The following is a 21,798-nucleotide window of genomic DNA, read 5'->3' as shown; positions in this document are numbered from 1 at the left end:
GTTTGACTACGCCACCGCTGCAGCGATGCATAAAGGGAACTTTAGTCTTTCTGCACGTGCGGCAACCTCGCTGGAGCTCTGCGCGTGTAGAGCACGAGATGCCCCGAGCCCTCTCGTGCACTGCCGTCCGCGTCCTGTGCACTAAAGTTATGGCGGCGTTACGCATGCACCGAACGTTTAGTGAGATCGTTCTATTATAGAAAATAGACATATGATCCCAATCAGAAACTTGCTGAGTGCCATCGAAAACAACTAAATCAACTCTTTTTAGAAAGATATAACGCAGGGGAAGTATTTTACGGCGTTCCGTAAACACGCTTTATCTGGACGGGTTTCTAGGTTTCGGTTTCTTATCGGAGCGCATCTTTGCGCCCGCGGTCCTGCTCCCCAGTGGATGAGACGCGCAACGCACGTGATCCCTACTTTGTGCTCTCCGGTGGGGTGGCTTCGCTCCATGACTATCGGGGAGCACGATCGCGGGAACAACCACCTGGGCGCAACGATGCACTCCGATACGAGATCGAAATCCAGAAACGCGTCCAAACTGAGCGTTTCTTCGGAACGCCGGAAAATGCTGCCCCTGTCTTATATATTCGTAAATAGTTGATTTAGTGGTTTTCGATGATGCTCAGCAAGATTCTAATTGAAGCCATATGTTTATTTTCACTATTTAAAAAAAAAGTTAATGAACAAATTATATTTCACTATCTCTCTGATCGTTACGATTATCCCCCTATAACTATGTCCCCCTGGCCGTATAACTCACCTGCACCAACCACATACGTGTATCTTTGACGTTTTTTTTAAACAAACCTGTAAAGCTTTTTTTTAATAAAAAACACACACAAAAAACACCCTGTATGTTTGGAGAGATGTTCTGACAGCCTGGTGTTCATCTTTCGTGATTGTCTTCCAAAATTCGAGATTGAATAAAGGATACTTCGCTTTCAGGAAAAAGAAAAAAAAAGGTGTAGCCTTACATCCTTTGTCACACGTAATACACACCAAGACTTCAGTTCGACGTACTGCGCATTGTCGTCTAACTGACAGCCCCAACTTTTACGAGGGGCTTCATAACGCTGCGATATAAATTAATACACTGTTAAAGTACACACCAAAACCTAGAGATAACTTTTCCTTTTTTTTTTTTTTGCAGTCAGTCACACGTGCATTAGCTATTTTAATAAGTTGTACCACGCAGCTTTCAAGCCGCCTGTGAAAGTTGGTACATTCGGTTCGACGTCACTGCACTGTACGTCGAACTCTAGCAGAGGCTCCGGAAGTCTTTCTTTGGAGGGGGGGCTTAACATCTCCGAAATCCTCAAGGTTAGGTTGGTTTCAGGTTGACATTAATTGCCATACTTTAATGAAAACGTATTAATGCAGCGCGTTCGCATATTCACGCGCATATCCATGGAAAACAAAGTAAAACAATGGTTCAGTAAAATAACAGTAAGAAGCTTGCACTGACAACTCATACAATGATTGGATAACCACTGAAATCAGCCGCACCATGTGTTCTTTATTTTTTCTTTCCTATACCAACTTTTAAATATCAACCTATGCCAAATTGGCTGAGTCTAAAAATGAAAACGTTCCTTCATTTAGGGATTCTCGGGGAAGCATGATGTATTAACGCAGACTTAGACAAACAAGTGTTAAAAGCTTTAGACAAAACCCCGAGACTCGGGGGGGGGGGGGGGGGGGGGGGGGGAAAGGACAACACAACACAAAGTCTCAAACACAGCAATGTTGGGCCATTGGATGTCTCAACTGGAGGCAGAGATTGCATACATCGGTATGTACCTCAATGACAAGTACATCGACCGTGATCGCTTCGGACTCCTGGCGTGAATGCAAGTTGGGGGCCATCACAAAAGGAAGGTGCTGAATGATAAGAGCTGTGTTTGAGACTTCGTGTTGTGTTGTCCTGAGTTTGTAAACAAAAAAGTCAAATTGGACGTTTTGAGTGATTTATACAGCGTAAGGTTGGTCTGCCAGTAGGGGCGACACTGGTTTACACTGTAGATGAGCAATTTAGCCAGTGCAGTACAACCGCTGGCCTGGGGTCTTTAACGTGCACCACGCAGTAGTGATACACGACCGCACGCCGGTACGATGCTCATCCAGATCGAAACGGGCAGGGGTGGGGCTCGAACCCAGGATCCCTGGGTTCTGCAGCGCGAGCTTTCGCTCCACGCGCGTCGAGCTGGGTGTGCGCTTCAGCCCACTCGGCCACCGATCTTTTTTTTTTTTTTTTTTCTTTCTTTATTGCCGGTTTTTTTTTACATTGTCAAATAGGCCGGCATATCGCTCAAACCATAGGAAGCAGGGCAAGGCTAAACTAAACCAGTCCGAAGTGACTGGCGTCGGAGGCTAAAATTGTTTCATGGACAAAAGTGCCTCAATGCGCGGAAGCCACTCAGGCTCGCACTTCTATGCTCTGTTGACTTCAACTAACAAAGATACACTTTCACGAAAATATTCCCGCGCCTCCTGTACATTATTGTCAGCGTTGTGTAGAGCCATTCGGGACTTCCAAATTCTGTGCAGACCCAACAGCATAACCAGGTCAGAGGGAAAACCTTCCTCGTTTTTAACCGTTAGATAACGGATTCCAAGCGCATCCAGGGGGAGGTCCTTCTTCAGGGTACGTTGGAGGACGTTCCAGAAGAAGACCCCATCCCAGCACTCAAGAAACACGTGTTCGACCGTCTCTGGCTTCTTGCATAAAAAGCAGTGATCCCCCCACGGTACAAAAAGTCCCCTCTCGTTTAGCCATGTCTTGACCGGCAGTGTACCTGAATGTAATGTAAAGAAGAAAGTCTTGGTGCCTGCGGGCACCACCATACGCTTAACGCGCTTCAAGACGTCTTGCCCTGGGCCTGCACAGTATAAGGCTCTGTATAGAGGTACAGGAAACACAGTATCGCACACAGCCTTATACAATCTTTTCCGAGGAACCTCACTCAAATACTCAACTGAAAAACGAGATAACAGAAATTTACACGAGGCAACGACTTCCTTTAAATATCCGTGAATACCACCCGACATCGATGACGTGGAAACAATCAACTCAGGCAACCTGCTTGCAACTCTCACTTGACAAACGGTGCGCAAAAAGGGGTCACTTATGTCCCGAAAATACATGAACCGATTAACAACCTGACGTAAAAACAAATGCGTCAAACTAAGCCCCCCATTGCGTACGCGCCGGAAAAGATTCGTCCTACTCGATCGCTCCCACGTGGAACCCCAAATAAACACTGCAAATACCCGGTGCAATTTCTGCACATTTACCCTCGAACAGTGCAAAACTTGTAGAACGTACCACAGTTTGCTGACAAAAAACAAATTGCAAACTGTGGCCCGTGTAAAAATAGACAGATCATACCTCCGACTTTTTACTCTTTCGCGAAGCTCCGCCACCTGCCGTCGCCAATAGGGTTCGCTATCGCGATAATTTTCTAGAGGCACTCCCAAATATTTTACGGGGGTGGTCACCCACTGCATGTTGGCAAACGAACAAGGAGTAGAGCTCCACTCTCCATGCCAAAATCCCAGGCACTTGGCCCAGTTAACAGAGCTGCCACTGACTTCGCAATAACGTTTAAGCGTGTGAACGACTTGAACAATACTCTCGCGGTTGGAACAAAACACTGCAATATCATCAGCATACGCTAACACTTTAACTTCGGTCGCATGAAGCTGAAAACCACTGATAGTACTGTTTTTAAAAATACTAATGCAAAGGGATTCTATGTAAATGCAAAAAAGAAGTGGTGACAAAGGACACCCTTGGTGGACGGATCGATTCACTTTTATACGTTTTCCAACCGACTTGTTCACCATAAGTCTCGTCGAGCAACCGTTGTACGCCATGCTGACACCTTCACGGATAACAGCGCCGACGTTTACATGATCGAGAATGGTTAAAAGCAGGTCGTGAGGCACGCGATCAAAAGCCTTTTCCAAATCTACCTGGAGCATCGCAACGCAAGTACGCATTGCGTCGCAACACTCCAGAACACTGCGTGCTTTGTGGATGTTGGTGCAAATAGTCCTTCCTTTAATGCCGCAAGTTTGATGGGGCCCCACTATTTCCGATATTACATATTGCAATCTCCTTGCTAAGATCTTCATTAAAATTTTGTAGTCGACATTAGTCAGACTGATCGGCCGATACGCTGTGACGTGCTGCAACTTAACTGCGTCATCTGTTTCGGGAATTAACACTGTGTGCGATGACATAAAAGATGGAGGCAACATATTCAAATCATATGCTTCATTGAATACCTTGGCTAGGACTGCGGCAATCTCGTGCTTCTGAGTCTTATAAAAAACTGCACTTAGGTCGTCTGGGCCAGGGGACTTTCCCGGGTTTAGGGCTTCTATTGCAAAGACCACTTCCTCTACGCTGATGGTCGATTCTAGTAATTCTTTCGTTTCGTCATCTATGCGCGGCATGAAACCCAAAAATTCATCTTTAAAAAGCTGGACATCTACTGGACAGGACGCAAATAATCTACTGTAATACTCGAAAAATGCGAGTTCGATTTCTTCCTTATCGGTCGTAAGTGATCCGTTCCTCTCTACCCGCGTTATCTCGTTACGCCGAGCATATCTTTTCTCGAGGCTCAGCGCACGCTTAGTTGGCGCTTCGCCTGTTGACCATCTTTCGGCTCTGGCTCTAACAATCGCCCCACAATATCGTTCCCGATCTAGAATCTCGAGTTTATCTTTCACACAAGAAATATCATCTTTGTATGCCCCAGGCATTTTAGTCTCTTCCTTTAGCAGTATCCGCAAATTATTACGCAATAACATTTCGTTGCTCCTTTCAGTGCTTTTAAGTACGCCTGCCCGCTCTAACGCTTTCATTTTTATTTCCTGCTTAAAAAGCTCCCATCTCACACCATACCCTAATTTTTTCTGGCTCTCCAGTGTTTCAACTGCGGCCTGCACTTCGGCAGTGAAAACGTCATCCTCCAACAGTTTCGCGTTCAATTTCCATAATTCCCAGCTGAAGACTTTCCTGGCTTTGGATTTACTACGCATACAAAAGGAAACTAGACAGTGATCACTAAAGGAAACAGGGTGCACGCGATATTCAAAACATAATGGTATCAAATCTAAAGAAACGTACGCTTGATCTAGACGGGCGTGACTCGACCCTTGGAAATGGGTGTACTGGATTTCGCGGCCATTCCTCAAACATTCCCCGACGTCATCAAAGCCGGACTCGTTGATTAACCTCAGAAGGCTCTCGGTGCTTAAATCGCGATAGGGCGTTGAGCTGGACTTGTCCCCAGCAGAGCAGACGCAATTGAAATCGCCAAGAAAAATAATAAGGCGATCACTTTTGCAATACTGATGCATGAAATCAAAAAGCTCCCGCCGCTCATCAACCCTATTGGAGGGGTACACACAAATGACCCTCCAATCATACGATGAAAGAGAAAAATCACATACAACAAAGCGCCCTGAATCACATGTCGTCACCGCCTCGACTGTTGCACCCAAACTCTGGCGCACTAACAACAAACAGCCCGCTGACGACCCAACCGCGTGACTAACACACACTTCGTAACGCGCCGAAAAAGGTCTAACCATGAAGTTGGTCTGGTCCTCACTCTCGACCTTGGTCTCCTGCACAGCGATGATGTCGAGGTCCTGCTCGACTGCTAGACGGCAGAGTTGCCTCTGCCTTCTGCGATCTGAGAGACCTCGGACATTAAGGGTCGCTACTCGGACAGGACTTTGTAAGGAGACCATGGGTTAGTGAGGACCAACCCGCCTACACTGCCGTTCACTGCGACAGTTTGTCGCGTGGTCCTCCTCGGTCTGCGCCGGACCGCTGGGGGCCATCCACTCCGCTCCCGCCCGACACCATTCTCCACCTGCGCTCGAGCTGACGCAGCCGAAGTTCCTGACCAGTCGTGTCCGTGACGTCTTCGAGCCTACGCTTCGCAGAGCCCAGCTCGACGTCCATCTCTGGCGTGATGGAGACCTCGTCTGGCAATGGCGAAGCACCAGCTGCCCCGCCGGCGCTCCCTGTTGGAGGTACCGTCGAGCGCTCGACTGCAGGTGGATCTGCATGAGCCGTAGTCGACGGCTTGTCCGGCAGCATGGTGTTGTTCACTTCGGGGGAGGTGCCGGAAGCGTCGTCGCTCTTGGCTTGTTCGACCTGGGTTTTCACGGGCGCGGCCGCTCTCTCCGCCTCTTCCTCGTCCATCATGTCGTCGACGTGGTCTTCGTTGACTCCTCGTCCCACGGCTCGGGCGTAGGAGCGGACACAGTCGTCACGCTCGTGGCCATAGGCGCGGCACTCGGAGCACCTGGGAGCCCGGCAGTCTCGACGTATATGCCCCGTCCTACGGCACCGGAGGCATACTGGGGCCCTCCCAGGCACGACGACCAATACCAAGCCGCCTCCTAAGCGCAGCTGATGGGGGAGGCGGTCAAGGTTGACACCCTCCCGGAGTACCAGCCGCACTATCCGGGTGGTAGACTCGGCTCCCTCGAAGCCCGGCACCTTCCAGCGATCGGACGCGACGTCCTTCACCTCGCCGTACTCCGAGAAAGCCTTGCGAATGGTGTCGTTCGACACGTCGAACGCCACCCAGTGCAGCTTGATGCGCACCTCTTGCCTGGAGGGGTCCACGACGATGCAGGTGCGTCCTTTGACAGCGAGCCGCCCTGCGTTCACCAGCTTGAGCTTGGCCGCGTCGGTCCTCAGGTCAAGCAGCCAGACATGGGACATCTGGTACGCCCCAATTCCGGCTACCTCCCTGAGGACCCCCAGTTCGTCGAGCGGTTGCCGGAAATCCTCAATCCTGTATGGCCTCCCGGCCATGTCGCAGTGAAGGACGACCGCTTTCTTCATTGAATCACCTGATGGAAGCTGGGGCAACAAAAACCTGTACTCACTTGAGCCGGGAAAAACAGTATCACCGCGGCCGGCGAGGGCCGTTATCGCCGCTCCTTCGGAGCTCATGATTTCACCTCCGTGCGCTCGCGCGTTCGAAAATGGAATGACTCGGCCACCGATCCTCCCTGAGTTTGTAAACATGTGTCGCCTAATACCTCACCACCCTGCGGGCACGACGCCGCGTGCTCGCAAACCTTTCGCCATCGAAGGCGCCTTGACAAATTCGGGAGCTCGTAGACTCGCCTTTTCTAAGCACTCCCGAATCCCCGCTCAAGCTCACCAGCCCCCCCTCCCTCTCCTAATGATGGCCTTTAAGCGCCGCGGTAGTACCGCCTGCCTGTTTTGTCCGCGGGCCAGAGAAGCACCATGCATCTTCTGGGCTTCTTGCTCCCACACGGGGGAAGCAGACAAACGCTCGCCGACGTCGTCTTGTCGGAATCCATTCATTTCGCTGTCCCCTCTTTGTTCGCTCTAAACTGGTTGTCAATCAGGCTCATGAGTCCTGCCTGTCATTTTCTTCTGGTTTTGACATTTCAAGCAAGCCTCTCCGTCGCCCAGGTGGTTTTTGTGCTTGGCGGAGGTGAGGAGGGCGGTAGGTCAGCATGCATAAAGGGTCATTTCATTTATTTCGGCTCAGGAGAGACGGATGTACAGCAGATAGGCCGAAGGACCATACCAGATAACCTGCAAACACACAAACAAAAACAAAAAAAGAGGGAGGGGGAGTGGGGGCTCGGCAGCTCGGTCCTGAGGACAGGAGGGGCTCAAGCCCACCCTGCCCCCCCGCTTCCGGAGCCCCTGCTCTAGTTTTAGATTAAAAGGTTACAAGGCGCGAACAAACAGGACGAAAAAAGAGACAAGTACGACACGGACAGGCGCCTGTCCGTGTCGTACGTGTCTCTTTCTTCGACCTGTTTGTTCGCGCCTTTTAACCTTTTAATCGATATGAACCAACTAGCCCCAACCAAAGTTTTATTGTAGTTTTGGGGTGTATTATATCATTATATGGGACAAGGGGTGTAAGAATATACCTTTTTATCTTAGAGTGTTACATATAGCGAGGCTATTTATAAACCCTCTCGAATAAGTGTAGCTGGGCATCTATACGTTTAGTTTTATGTAAAATCCGTCTTTTACCTGGCACTCTAATATAGGCATTGGACTCTGAAGATGCTGTCAAATAAATATGGTTAAATTAAAAACGTCTATGCATAGAGGCGGGCAAGTAGATGCCTAGAAACAACCTTCACGAGTTCAACTGGGTTTTTGTTGTAGTGAAAAGTTGCAGAAACTATTCGACATTTGATTAAGAAATATTCGACCAAAAACCACTACTCATTTTGAATTCTTTTCGAACCAAAAATTCATTGTTCGCACACGCCTATTGTATACTATATTTTGCACCGTCATACGCGTGCGTATACATTTACAGGTGTGAAGGCCTGGGTGTAGGTTCTTTAGAATTGCTCTTGCCGCAAATCAAACTGAATTTAGACCAAAAGTGATCTGACTGATCACGCGCCTAAGGCTCCGATCCCATGGCGCGCGGCCGTGAAATGTGTACAAAACTGTTTTAATATTGCAATAAAAACAAAACAAAAAAAAAGTATAATGAAAATTATTTTTAAAAATCTTGGTGCCAGCCCCTCTTAGCTGTGACGAGCGTCCCGATATTAAAATACGTATTCGGTCCTTTCGGAGTCGAATTCTGTATAGAACAAAAAATCGTCACAAGAACAGTTTTCAGTTTCGTCCTAGTAAAGAATTGGTCCACCATATGTTTAAAATTTTTTAAGTTATTTTTTTTTTCAACGGTATGAAATATAGTCGCCCATATGCATGCCTAAACTTTTATATGTTTAATATTGGTTGGCCAGCGGAAAGAGTCCAGAATCTGACTTTGGAGCTGCTCCGCTCAAGGGGATTCGACGAGAAACGCCTTCCTGATGACAGCAGCGGTCTTTCGGCTACAGTCCCCGGAACCGTCAAAGGATGGTTGGACACAGTGGAGAACTTCGGAAGTAAAAAGGTACACCAGCTAAAGGGCACAAAAGTGAAATGGTGCAAATGGTGTTGTGAAATATTAACTTGCTATAGCTGTATAACCCAACTCAATTAGCGGATGTCTAGAGTGTGGACATCCGTCCATTGCATATAGGCACTCAAAATCCACACCGCACGAGGGCACTCATATCGGTACATGCGTCATTAAAACTGTGATCGGTTTGTGATATTTACACGGATTGTCTTTTGTAACCACATAATGGACATTTATTTATTTATTTATTTTTTTTTCAGTAAGCTTCTGGGCATGCGTGCCACCTCTCCCTGGTCTCGCTTTCCTCTGTCGTCATTTTCAGAGGGCACTGTCTCGCACGACCAGATATTGGCACCACGTTTTCGCGTACTGTATCTTGTTTGGCGATACTTTTCGCGTATATCGTTAGACTAGGGCATAGAAAAAACTTAAAAACCGATACAACGGCAGCATCCCTGTGTTCTAACGGGTGGAGGCACCTTGGCTCCTTCTCATTTGTAGTTTTCAAACAGCTCCCAGACGTCGCTCGTTGTTCGTAGAAAAAGGTTCATTTTGGGGTAGGCAACTCACAAAATGCGCTCGAGTTCAAAAAGCCACAATTCTACGTCGTTTAATTTTTTTCTTTTCGTTGCCTTGCATTTTGGGTGCTGCTCAGACGCTTTAATGGGGATTCGCCCTCGATTTATTTGTAGCCTTTTCCTTCTAGATGGCGCAGTATTTTTCCGAAATAAACGACTAGCATGCTTTGCAGCTGCGCATGCATGTCGGGGGCTTGGGGCAAGCTCGGGCCACGGGCTGTTTGCCGCCGATCTAGGCGAGTTAGATTTTGCTCGCCCGGCTACGGTGGCTAAAAGGGGAGGTGTCAGAATCCCACGGCTTGCTCCGCGTGCGGCGGCGCGCAAGTGTATCATGACGACGATAGGCGGTACGCTCATCGACTCTGAGATGCCAATTGCAGACGCCGCGCCATGAAAAAGCTCGTTCATGTCGCTAGTAGGACCCGTTTGTAGTGCTCTTTCCGGAAAGATTGCCCCATGCGCCCACACTACCGTGATGGCAAAACGGCAAGCACACTGCTTTGTTCCAGGATGCAGCAGGGGATACTTTTCTGCGAGAAAGAAGGGAAGAAAGCCTCCCTCTTCGCCGTTCCCGAGGACGATGACGACAAAAAGCAGTTTTACGCTCGTGTTACGTGAACCACACGTCCAAAATTAACATAGATCAACATTCAAAAGTATTTTAAGTAACGCATGTCGCCTGCGACACTTACTCGCGGAGCAAGAAGCACCCGAATCGCAGCCGACGCGAGCGGACAACGCATCTGAGAGTCAACGGCAGGGCCACCACTGCCTTCGGACCGGCTTCCACCTCCCTCGTCCGCAGAGTGTCGAACCGAAATTTTTATCGGTTCCGTTCCGGTTCGGGTTCACGGCTTTCGGTTCAGCTCCGGTTCAGTTCCGGGCAGCAAAAAATAACGGTTCGAACGGTTTAGCGGTTCAAACCGGTTCGAACCGGTTTGAACCGCTAAACTGAAAATATATTTTCCGCGTTCCTTTGGCAATAGGCACTATTTCAAGTGTGAAACGAGTAACTATGCAGCTTTTTTATCTTTCCTAGAATCCACTTTTATTTTCAGGTATCAAAAATGACTTGCATCATATAATTTCGATTAAACACTTAATGAAAAGCTAGATTAATATATATGACTCAATATCTATTTTTTTTTACCCTAGTTGCATATATTTTACCTGAATCTAAAGGTTATCAGTCAGGTGGGTCGCCTGAAATACGGGTGAATCGTACAACTTTGCGTCGCAGTATTAAAAGTCGAATCTTGCAGTTGCCCTGCGCTTAGAAATTAATTACAGTGTATCAAATCATAAAATGGGCGCGCCATATTTATCCCGAAATCTATAGTTTATAAAATACGTTTCAGAATATACCGTATATGATGACGACGCAACCGAGCTAAAAGCAAAAATAGTTTCAAAATCTCAGGAACGTTTTAGGACAACCTCTTTCAGTCTACCTTTTATAGAAACTTTGAGCGGCAAGCACAACGCTTGCTTTCCTGACAAATATTGTTTACACTCAGCACCGTGATGCAGGCGAAGAATCATGCAGAAAAGAGTGACCTTCGTATCCGGATCAGATATGGCCTAAAATAGCACGTACGGAAGTGAATATATTCGACACAGCTTTGCGTTTGAAGTTTGTTCTTGACAAGATGCCGGTCAATTCAATTTGCAAATAAGCACCACCTTCGCTATTTCTTTTCGTTAAATGGAATAAAGTAGTATTTCATAGTCTACTCGACATTACAACTACTTAATTGGTCACTTTCTGACGCTCTGCGTGCGCAATCGTCACAGTTCCACCACGCCCCTCTGTGGACTTTGTTTTTATCTAGCCCACAGACCCCATAAAATTGTTGTTTATCAAATAAAAGAAGCAAGATACTTTTATATATTTGAGAAGTTGAATATGCGTGAGGAACACAATTTCTTTAAATTAGCTTAAAGGGCCCATGAAACAATTTTGGGCTGGGATAATTGAATTTAGGTTGGGATTTTACTAACAACACATCGTTTAGTGGGCCAAAAGAAAGAACGTAAAAAGTCAAAGGGCTCATTTTCGGTACAAAAATTCGAAAACACAGCGACTATTTCGTACCTTCTCCCCTTCGAAAGCTCTCTGCCTTTTTACTGTGATGCATCCGCGGTACCCAAAGCGCGTCACCGGGCCGAAACGCACGTCACACAACACCGGGACCTCATGAATTCCCTTCACCCCTAAGCTGACTGTTCAGTGAAAGCTATGCGCTTGCCGGACCAATCAGCCGCCTCCCTTTCGTCACCTGACCTCATTCTCTACGCTCGAGGGAGCGTAATCACGTGGCAAAGTGTGGCTTGCCCAAGGAGAACGTGGCTTCCACAACACTGTCAGCTTATGGGTGAACGGGGTGGGGAGAGTAACTTTTGTCTGAGTCTTGAGCGACGGGCTAATCAAAAAGGAAAAAGTTGAAAAATTGTTTCGTGACCCCTTTAAAAAAAATCTACAAAAATTGTTTAAGTTTCTCCCAAATCATTTATACACGCGCCTCTGAGGATAAAGCCGGAAAAGATTTGCAGAGCACATTTAAGATATTTTGGGGGCGTAATTACTTATGATGTATATTTTTAGGTTGATCGGCCCGTTATTTATGTTGTCAAGTCTGCAGGCAGTAATAAAATGTTCGTTATTGTCATCAATAAATACGACTGTATGAAGTCCCCACAACCGCTTGATATCGACACGGGAGGACGATACTCGGAAATACGCCATCTGTTGAGTCTGCGGAACATGCTTTCTTGTTCGCTGTTTGGCAGTGTGAAACACCGGGTCGCGGGGTATGCCTAAAGTAGCTGTGTGCTCACGTTATAGATCTGTAGGCAAACACACGAAATGTGCAGAAAGAAAGATAATAAATGATAGTTTTCTAAATAATAATATACACGACGACTGCATCTCTATATATTTCTTTTTCCAGTATACTACAAAAAGAAATATATAGAGATGCATGTGTTTGACGTAGACACGTTTGACGAAACTGCGTTTTGTTGGGTCAAAAATTTGAGAAATATAGACCTTCACAAACCAAGTCCCAAACATTTAGTGGCCGGACGTTTCAGCGGTTGCAGCGGGCTTTTGTAGTTTCGATTTTATAATGGTTCAACTTCATACTAAGGACGTCATTAACAAATGAAAATGTGCTTAAAATTCTGATCCTCTTTTACCTGTTATGTTCAAAATACACCAGATTTATTGTTTATTTCGTGCTTAATGTGTTGCTAGAGTCCCAGTCACTAGTTCGAACAAAAGCAATGCAAATTGCTGGTTTTGCAAATTGCAAATTAGCAATTTACAAAAACAGCGAATTGAACAAAAGAGATGCAAATCAATTGCCCCTTCAAGTCCAGATGCAGCCGATGCTACACGCGCGAGGATGGGGTCCTGACCACTTGCACTGCAGAAGCGCGCGTACTTGGACGCTGAAAGCCCGGAGCTCGCTCTTTCAGCTTCTGCTAGGCTCAGACTTAAAGGGATACTTCAACGAAATTTGAAATATTCCCGTCGTGTTCAAAAATAGGTTGAATATGATCCACAATATCCGTAAATGACAATCGCACGTTTGTATTTTGAGCCTGGTGGCTGTATTTTTCGTTATAAACGGCCCACTCTGGCAAGCGCTCGGAGAAGACCCAGCTTAGAGCACGTGACATCCAACGCGATCGTGACGTATAGGTCGTCTCAAGACGAGCAAAGCTACGGCGAGGCTGACGTCGAGAGGATGGCCTAGTCGTTCCAGCCACCGAAGCGGCTGCTTTTGTACGAATTTTGAGTGACGGGTTAATCTTCTATAATCCTCTAGGGGGACAATAGCGACTTCTGCGACACACAAAAGGGATTCTCGGGAAGAAAAGAGTTCCTCCTTCCCCCCTTCTCTCGTCGTGGCCGGAGACGAGACAACCTCCGTCACTAGCTGTCAAGGTTCCTAGATGAGCATTACAAACAAGGCGTTAGCGACATCCACCAGGTGCTCTTTGCTAATTGTTTAATTCGTTTTAAAATTCCTCTTCGAGACTTTTTTAACAAGATATTGGTATGTTCCATGTGATACTGCTCTTTTGAACACATGTAGACCAAAAAATGAGCGCCAAACTTTCGTTGTAGTATCCCTTTAAAGTGAAACGAAATATTGTGTTGAGAACTTCATATTTCACGAGAAAACTGAACTGTTTAACGCGGTTTGCACGTGACATCATCGCACTATATGTTATACTTTGTTTCAGCATAACTACAGACGAAGCCGATGCTCCAAGCGCGAGCTCCGGGCTTTCAGCGTCCCTGTCAAACACGCGCGATCGTGCACTGCAAGCACTGCTCAGGGCCGCATGCTTGCGCTTGTATCATCGGCTGCGTCTGGACTTTAGCTGAAACGAATTATAGTGGTCAGAGATTTCGCCTTGCTGAGGAAATCATATCCCGTGGTGCAAAATGCACGCTGCAGAAGGTTCGCGCTCAGTGCAACCCATGTATTCAGAAACAAAAATTATTCTTGCTTGGTGCAGCGTCGTGAGGAACGGCGCGAGCAACTGGCACCACGAAAACGCGCTTTCTGGCAGGATTGATTTTCCAAACGAAGTAGTTTTGCAGGATGACGCTGACTGCTTTGTGCCGAGGGTGCAGAGCAGAGGAACCTTTACAACACAGCATGTTTTTATCCCCCCCCCCCCCCCGCCCCCCCCCTTTTTCATTTGACGATGCTCCTCCAGAGAATGTTTTAATTAGTCACGAACTCCCTCCTCCATTTGGGGGTGCTGATTCGAGAATTATACCTGTGCCGTTTGTTAACAGTAATCCTCCACTTCTTTTATTTTGCACCCAAAAGCTGTGAAGTTTAAACAAGACTGCGAGAATTTGAGTGGCTGCCGACTTTCGGCTGTCTCTTAAATCCACTAAAATTTTTCTTTTCGGATATCCCTGCCGTACACACTTGTAGTTCTATTTATCGTCAGAATAATAAGTCAGATTTAGTCCTTTCAATCCTTCTATTCTTGGGACAACTTTCTCAGACAGTTCAGCAAAAACGAAAACATGTTTGGGTGCCTCAATGATGTGTACATGTAAAATTGTTCATGCAACAATTTTTGCACTTTCAGTAAACACCGCTAAAAAGTAATCCCTGGCGTGGATAGCTTGCAAAAACACTCATTAGTTTTCCTCTCCGCTCAATGGCAGACGCAGAAAAAATAAAGACAAGAAACAACGTTCCCCTCCTCAACTTGCTATTTAGACGACGATGTAATCTGACGCTAGTTGCATACCGCCAGTGTTTACCATAGTCATGCGCTGGGTTTGGCAAAGAATAAAGCGTGGGTTGAACTTTAGACATTGTTGGAGTTCGGCTATTTTCATCTTTTATTGAACAAGAGCAAACGCGAATGTTTGGCGATGCAGATTGTCAAGAACCCGAGCACTCAACTCGGGCTTATGACAATCGAGTACCTCATGGTGTCACATGACTCGCGGCGAGAAGTCGTGATGGCACGTGACGCCATGGTGTCAACAACGCATGAAGGTAGGGCGAGGGAAAAGAATGCCGGGGGAGGGGGGGGGGGGGAGAGGAAGCAGACGGAACGCTGGAGATGAGAGGGGGAAACCTCCTTTCTCTAGCGGTCTGCTTGCTTTCTCCTCCCCGGCCTTCCTTTCCCTCACCCTACCTTCTGGAGTTGCTACGGACTGTATAGACCGTTTTACTGAAAGAGGGCGAGAGAGAAAAGGGGAAAGGGCTACCGGCGCTTTCCCCCTCTCTGATTGTGTAGAAAGAGTAAAAGTCCCGGATGAGAGGCTTGGCCGGTGTTGGGTGTCTGCTGTGCCCCAACTTCGCGCTTTCTTTTCTGTTTTGAACTCGCAAACTTAATTAGAGTAACGGGCTTCGCTGGCAACAGTTCCCCGGTCATCGGGACACCATTGTTCGGTCATAGGGTGCACGAATAACGACAGAAAGCGTCGAATACTGTCCGAGGACCTATGTAGCTTGCAATAAATCCGACAAGGCGAGAGCGGCTGCAATGCTTTCCACATGACCCCGGTCTTGGCGGCAGTGGATTGCGTTCGTAAACCGAAAAGACATTGGGGAATTGTAGTAGACCGTTCCCGCAGCCCGCTAAGCACCCGGATAGCGCTCCGTAATCCGCCACAAGACCTAGAACTATGCAGACAAGGCTGGCGGCGCGCATGCGCAGCTGCGGCGTTTTCTTCGGGGATACCGTAGAGGAGGAGAAAAACGGTCTACTATAATTCCCTATTTCCTCAACACCATCTTCTCGACTGTGCTGGGAACAGCGCTTGTGAATGGAGCGCGCACCGAACGCTGTACCGCCGATGAACATGGGGTACGCTCGCAAGGTGCGTGCCAGTTTTCTCGTGATAATTGCTGTTTCAGCTTGTAAAATTTTGTAACTGAATTTATCTTGATATTGATAATTTGCAGTGGTGACTCACTCGATTTCATCATTTACAACACTTATTTGAAGGCTTATTTCTGCCGCCGGGTGAGGCTAGAAATTGTTGAAAAGGTAGTTCTATCGGTTTTCCTGAATAGCGATCCCCTGTGCGATACCAGGGAGCCGGCAAAAGCTCTCCTTGGAGTGCCGCTGGTGGGTTGTTTGGGTTGTTTCCGTTGATTGGGCGCTTTGAAGTGCTGGATAGTCGCTCCAGGGTACGACTCGTGTGTTGCGATCTGCGTCTTCGAGCCCAGTGTGTACGTTTCTTTGTTCGAGTCATGGCATCCGCCAGTGCGGCAACGGGGCGAACAGCGGCAGCGAACGTGTCAGTGATAGAAATTGGAGGTTAGTACTCAAAATATTGCATCAAATCGTAAAATAATTCGTGGCTGCTTTGACGCTTTCTGCGGTTCGATATAAGCACATCTAGAACGTCTTCGTCGTTCATCCACAATGAAATATGAGAACACGGACAAGCAAGATAAAAGCAGCGCAGCAAAACGATCTGTAGCAGCTCCGGGTGTTTACAAAAGTTAATTGAGGTTCCCGTTTCGTGTATCGCTAGCTCATTACTAAAAACGGCTGCGTTGAAAGGGGCCTATCGCAAGCAAATATTTATGATTGGTTCATCATTTCCAGTCACGCGGAAAGCGGTGGAGCTTCCAAACATTGCAGCCGCACGTGCCTTGCCGAATTCCATGCAAGCTACGAGGTTCTTGGGCGGTATTCGACGCTTTCTGTCGTTATTCGTGCACCCTATGACCGAGCAATGGTGTCCCGATGACCGGCGGACTGTTGCCATCGAAACCCGTGGCTCTAATTAAGTTTGCGAGTCTAAAACAGAAAAGAAAGCGCGAAAGAAGTTGGGGCACAGCAGACAGCCTACACCGGCCAAGCCTCTCATCCGGGACTTTTACTTTTTCTACACAATCAGAAAGGGGGAAAGCGCCGGTAGCCCTTTCCCCTTTTCTCTCTCGTTCTCAAAATGGCGCTACCCACGATAAAACGGTCTATACACCAACTCATGTTTACAAACAACCCGGAGCGCCCGGAGCGCCCCTAGCGGACGCCACCGGCGCCGCGCATGCGCGATGGGGGTGTGGGCAAAAAGCTCGCCGTCGCCCATAAACAAACCATTGAAATGCGATGTTGTCGGCGCCGGTGTGAGTCCCCGTGCTCTTTTTCGCGTTGGAATTGTTGATTCTACGTCCTCCTAACGATGTCTGACTACTTGAGCAGCGTCAGCGAAATTAACGAGGCTCGTTACACCGCAAAACTTCGCGTGATTAATCTGATAGGCGGCGATTCATTCCGCATGGACGCCGCAGAACGTACGCTAAAGCCTGATTCACATGATGAGATTTCGCTCGCAATTTTCAGTAGCGACGTCGCTCGGACTGCAAAATCGTGAACCGTAGCTGAAATGGTCGACGTCGATACTGAAAATCGCAAGCAGAATCTAACCAAGTGAATCAGGCATAACAAGTCGGTGATGGCCAGTGGTAACAAGGATCAACATCTTCTTGTATCTACTGTCGAGCCTGCTTACCAACCTTCAAACTTAAGTCTTTTGAGGCCTGCACTTAATTCTTATCGCAAGTACCGGGCCCACGTTTGGTCTACGGGCCGGTGTCCTCTAAAAGAGCAGACGACAAGCAGAAACGTTTGAAAGAGCAGACGACAGTTCGAACGATCAGGCGACCTTTTGAACTTGAAGACGCACTGAACGTAGTTCGCAGGTGGTCCGTACAACTTGACGGTTTTCCGGCGTTCATTTTGGAACAAAACAAATAAATTTGATGGCCAGTAGTATCCGTGAATTTAACCCGAAATGCTTCCCGCCCAAGCAATCGTGATCCGACGGCGTCTGGTTTTCCCTTTTCACTGGACATATCCGCGTTCTCGGACGAACCGAGCGCATGAAAGCTGACCTTCAAACCTTTCTCGACACTCTTAGTACAGCCCCAGTCGCAGCATTTTGACGAGAAGGCAAATTTTTGTCTGGTTCCTTTCAAAACAACGCAGGAATACACGTCTCAAATGGGCACTTCCGCCCACAGCCCCGGACCGGAAACGCGTCCGACGCGCCACCACCGCGCCGTGACGTAACAGAGATGAGTTCGTGTATTGACGTTCTGAATTTAAGTCGACTTGACGCGGTGAGTCATGCGACTATACGTCGCGGGGCTACGTGACGTGACATTATTTGACAGCATGTCTTGACACCATGATGTCAGGTGACCAGATGACACACGATTAATCGTAGTGCCAATACAAAAGCGCTATGAAAACCCACAATTTATCATACATTGCAACTCGGTATATGACAATTTGATCACTACATATAAATACAGCTGCTAACGTTCACTCTTAAGCACTCGTTTTGTGATAAAAAAAATTATCGTGAACCGTTTTGAACCGGTTACCGTTATATTTCTTTCCGGTTCAGTTCCGGTTCAGTTCCAAGATGGCGGCGAAGATTTCGGTTCGGTTCAGTTCCGGTTCGGCTAAAAATAACGGTTCTGTTCCGGTTTTCGGTTCGGTTCCGGTTCGACACCCTGCTCGTTCGCCGATTCTGACACCTCCGCAAAAGCAAATTGTTGTGTGTATGTTTATACAACCGGAAATTCGTCTGCCTCAGTGGGCGTCTGGTATTTCGGCTGTAGATGTGCAATTTAGCCAGTCCGATACAACCGTTAGCCTGGGGTCTTTAACGTGCACCACGCAGTAGTGATACACGACCGCATGCCGGTACGATGCTCATCCAGATCGAAACGGGCAGGGGTGGGGCTCGAACGCAGGATTACTGTAGCCCGGCGTTCGCCACTACTGGCAGGGTCCAACAGCTTGCGCGGAGCACGAGCAATAAAGTAAGAAAATGGCTTCGATTGCCGACTGGCTTCGAAAGTTGGAACCACGTTCGAACTTGAAACGTATTTTGTGAACACCCTGTTTGCTGACGTTGTTGCGCGTCATTTTGCACTCGAGTTTTCAGCGCTTGCAAGTGCGTCATATGTGTGCAGATGAAGTCGCTCACGTAACTGACGCCTTGACATCGTGTGTTAATTTGGGCGGCGTTCATCGCTTGTTTATCGAATAGCATTTGGTTTCCGACGAATACGCAGCGCCGTGCTGTGTTAGGTTTTTGCAAAGCGAATTTCGCTCTCAATCTTTGCTCCACCGATCGGAGCCTTCAGATGCGAGCCTGTAAGGAGCAGCGTCAAATTATAAGCACGGGTCACGGTCGTAGGCAGAATGCTGCTGACCGTGGTGCCATTTTTAGCTCTTCTATGTATGGCGCGTGCTTTGCTCGCGTTTCGAATTGACGAACACGTCTGTGCTGCGCTGTGAAGATCACATGATGAGCAGTGCGCTTTTCACAGCCTAGCAATTTGTAAACAAAAAGTGTCTGGTGCGATCCTCAGCGTTCGTGTGTATGGCAGATGGTTTGCTTACTTTTCGAAACGACGAAAAATAATATCAGTCTGGGAAGTTATCCTGTGAAAAGAAACGGTTTATAAGCATCTCTCAGGCATCTGCTCAACAGCTCTAATAAAGCATAAAAAAATTGTACCATATATTGTCACGAATGACAAGGTCAAAGAAAGAATAATTAGGGAACTGAAACGTTTAATGGGTGAACTTGTGCCCGAAAAAGAAAACAGAAGATAACAGCAGAGCGTCGCGGGCGTCGAAGTCGGCGTAAGAGCAGAGTCCAACGCTGGGTTGAGACTGGCTCCGGCTTGCCACGCGGAGCCCCTTTGGTACACGCGTGGGCTTCTGGAACAATCAGCGTAGAAGTTTCGGCGTGTAGAACATTCTGAGCTCGAATTAGCAACATGGTTCTCGAATATACCAGAACATCACATTAGAGTCAACAAAAACGCGTACTCGCGGCCATAATGCGAACCCTGCTTTTCTGCGTGGAAGGACGGCGCGATAACTGTTAGGCCACGGCCGCGCTGCCTACCTGGCCAGCTGCGCGCGCCGCAATATAGCGTTTTCTGAAAACGCTAACAAGTGTTTCCTTTCCTTTTGATTTGTCTTTGTAAATCTTATTTTTATTTAACGTTTATTGGTCGCGTGCTGGGGCGCGGAACATTTCTGAAGTGAAGTGCGCGAGTGTGCAGCTGTGAGGCGGCGCTCAATCTTGTGCAACTACACGGGCGTCTATAGCATTGGCGTCATAGCCTGGCAAAGTTTTGCTACATTTGTTCCAAGGGAACGGTGCACGGCACGCGCCTCATGCCTTGACACCGGACGCGGCCGAGATCGGTTTTGCCGGATAACTGGATAACTTTCTTGCCGTCTAGAAAACGGGTCTGAATAAACCCACCGAAAACAATCAAACCCTGTGCATTAGAATTTTTGATGTCATCACAATGTGATCGAGCGCAGACACAAAGTGGAGCGCAGCGTCAACGTTCGGCTGGAAGTCGTGTCCAGCCACCGTGTGGAAAGACGCCGCGTGTCGGGCTCGGGCGAAATAAATGATGACGTCACAACATGGCGCTCCGCTCCAAACAAATTGCTGCTAGGGCCGTTGTAATAGACAAATGCATAGGGGCTCGACGTGAGGTTAGAAACTGTCTGATAAGAAAGTAAATACTTTTTATTAAGCATTGCGTCTTCTCAATATCTAATCATGAAGACTTTTTCTATCGTTTAAGTACCATAAAACGATGACAGAAGTCTGTCATAAAATTTCACAACCGATTTTTGCCTTCGTAGCAGACGACACGATGGCTTCGTGGGTTCAGTGTTTTTTTCGGAGGAAGTACGCGACCGCGTTGGTGTAAACTCGGTGTTCTCTTCTCGGTGTAAACTTTGTGGGATTTTTCCTTGGAGCTCCTTTTCACAATATTTGAAAAGGTGTAAACGCTATGAAGCCGAATATACGGAATCATGTACGACGACGACGTGGAGTGTGTCAAGGTTGAAGTGCAGGCCAGTACACGCTTCAGGCACTTCTGGCAGCACAGTTGCTTCAGTGCACATCGGTGTTATCAAACAAACTGTCTCTGTAACAAATATAAATTATCGCAGATGGAAACGGATCGACATGCGTATAACGAAACTAAAGATTTAATCGGAGAACTTGTGACTAGAAGCAAAAGAAAGTTAGAGCGTTGGCGGTGGTGGCAGGGAGGGACGATGCAGCGGTATGACAGCTGGCAAAGCAGCGCTCGGTTCCTTATCTGCAACACTCGGCATCTAAAACATTTGACCAAGAATGTTCCCTAGTGAGCTAAGGTGAGATTGACTAGGCAAAGTCCCATTGTGACCTTATCTTTTTCTTTTCTTTATTTGTTTTGCGGATTTCGTCCATCCGCTGAGGGGCCAGAGATAAAGGCATGATGCCTGACAGCGCCTCTGCCCCCTGCGGAAATAACATTACAAACAAGTCGCAGTGAGAATAAATAACAAGACAGACATCGTCATAAAAACAAATAAAAACAGTCATTATAAAATTATCGTAAAAACATATGAAATACAATGACGCAACTCAAACAACTACACAAGTGGCCCAGCTTGAACAATGTGGGGTGATAACCCAGAAATAAAATAAACATAAGAATAAACACCAGTTTTTACTTATCTACTAAAAATTTATTGACAAGAAGTTTTAAAACAAAGCGGAAACAAGCGAAACCAAAACCAAATGAGGCTACAAAACCAAAAACGAGGATACAAAAGTTTTGTATACGTTACGTTTCATTGAAAATAAGTATAAATAAATATACATGCCTTAAATAGATGAAAATACGATATCACTGCAA

The 21,798-nt window shown here is 47.3% G+C and overlaps 1 protein-coding gene and 1 long non-coding RNA gene across 2 annotated transcripts in view; both read left to right on the top strand.

The window, feature by feature from the left end:
• Positions 1 to 21,798, top strand: part of LOC8036709 (glutathione hydrolase-like YwrD proenzyme) — a 134,441-nt gene that overhangs the window by 10,748 nt on the left and 101,895 nt on the right. The window lies entirely within an intron of this gene.
• The window catches only part of LOC120841427, a 32,480-nt gene that overhangs the window by 4,307 nt on the left and 6,375 nt on the right, over positions 1 to 21,798 (top strand). The window contains exon 2 of the long non-coding RNA XR_006078503.1: positions 8,809 to 8,960. This is a non-coding gene — a long non-coding RNA (uncharacterized LOC120841427). The remainder of the gene's footprint in view (positions 1 to 8,808; positions 8,961 to 21,798) is intronic.

This window comes from Ixodes scapularis, unplaced genomic scaffold (genome assembly GCF_016920785.2).
Source record: "Ixodes scapularis isolate PalLabHiFi unplaced genomic scaffold, ASM1692078v2 PGA_scaffold6__148_contigs__length_123643588, whole genome shotgun sequence".
Taxonomy (NCBI): Eukaryota; Metazoa; Arthropoda; class Arachnida; order Ixodida; family Ixodidae; genus Ixodes; species Ixodes scapularis.
Note: the sequence above shows the minus strand (reverse complement) of the source record. Positions and strands in the feature narration are given on the sequence as shown.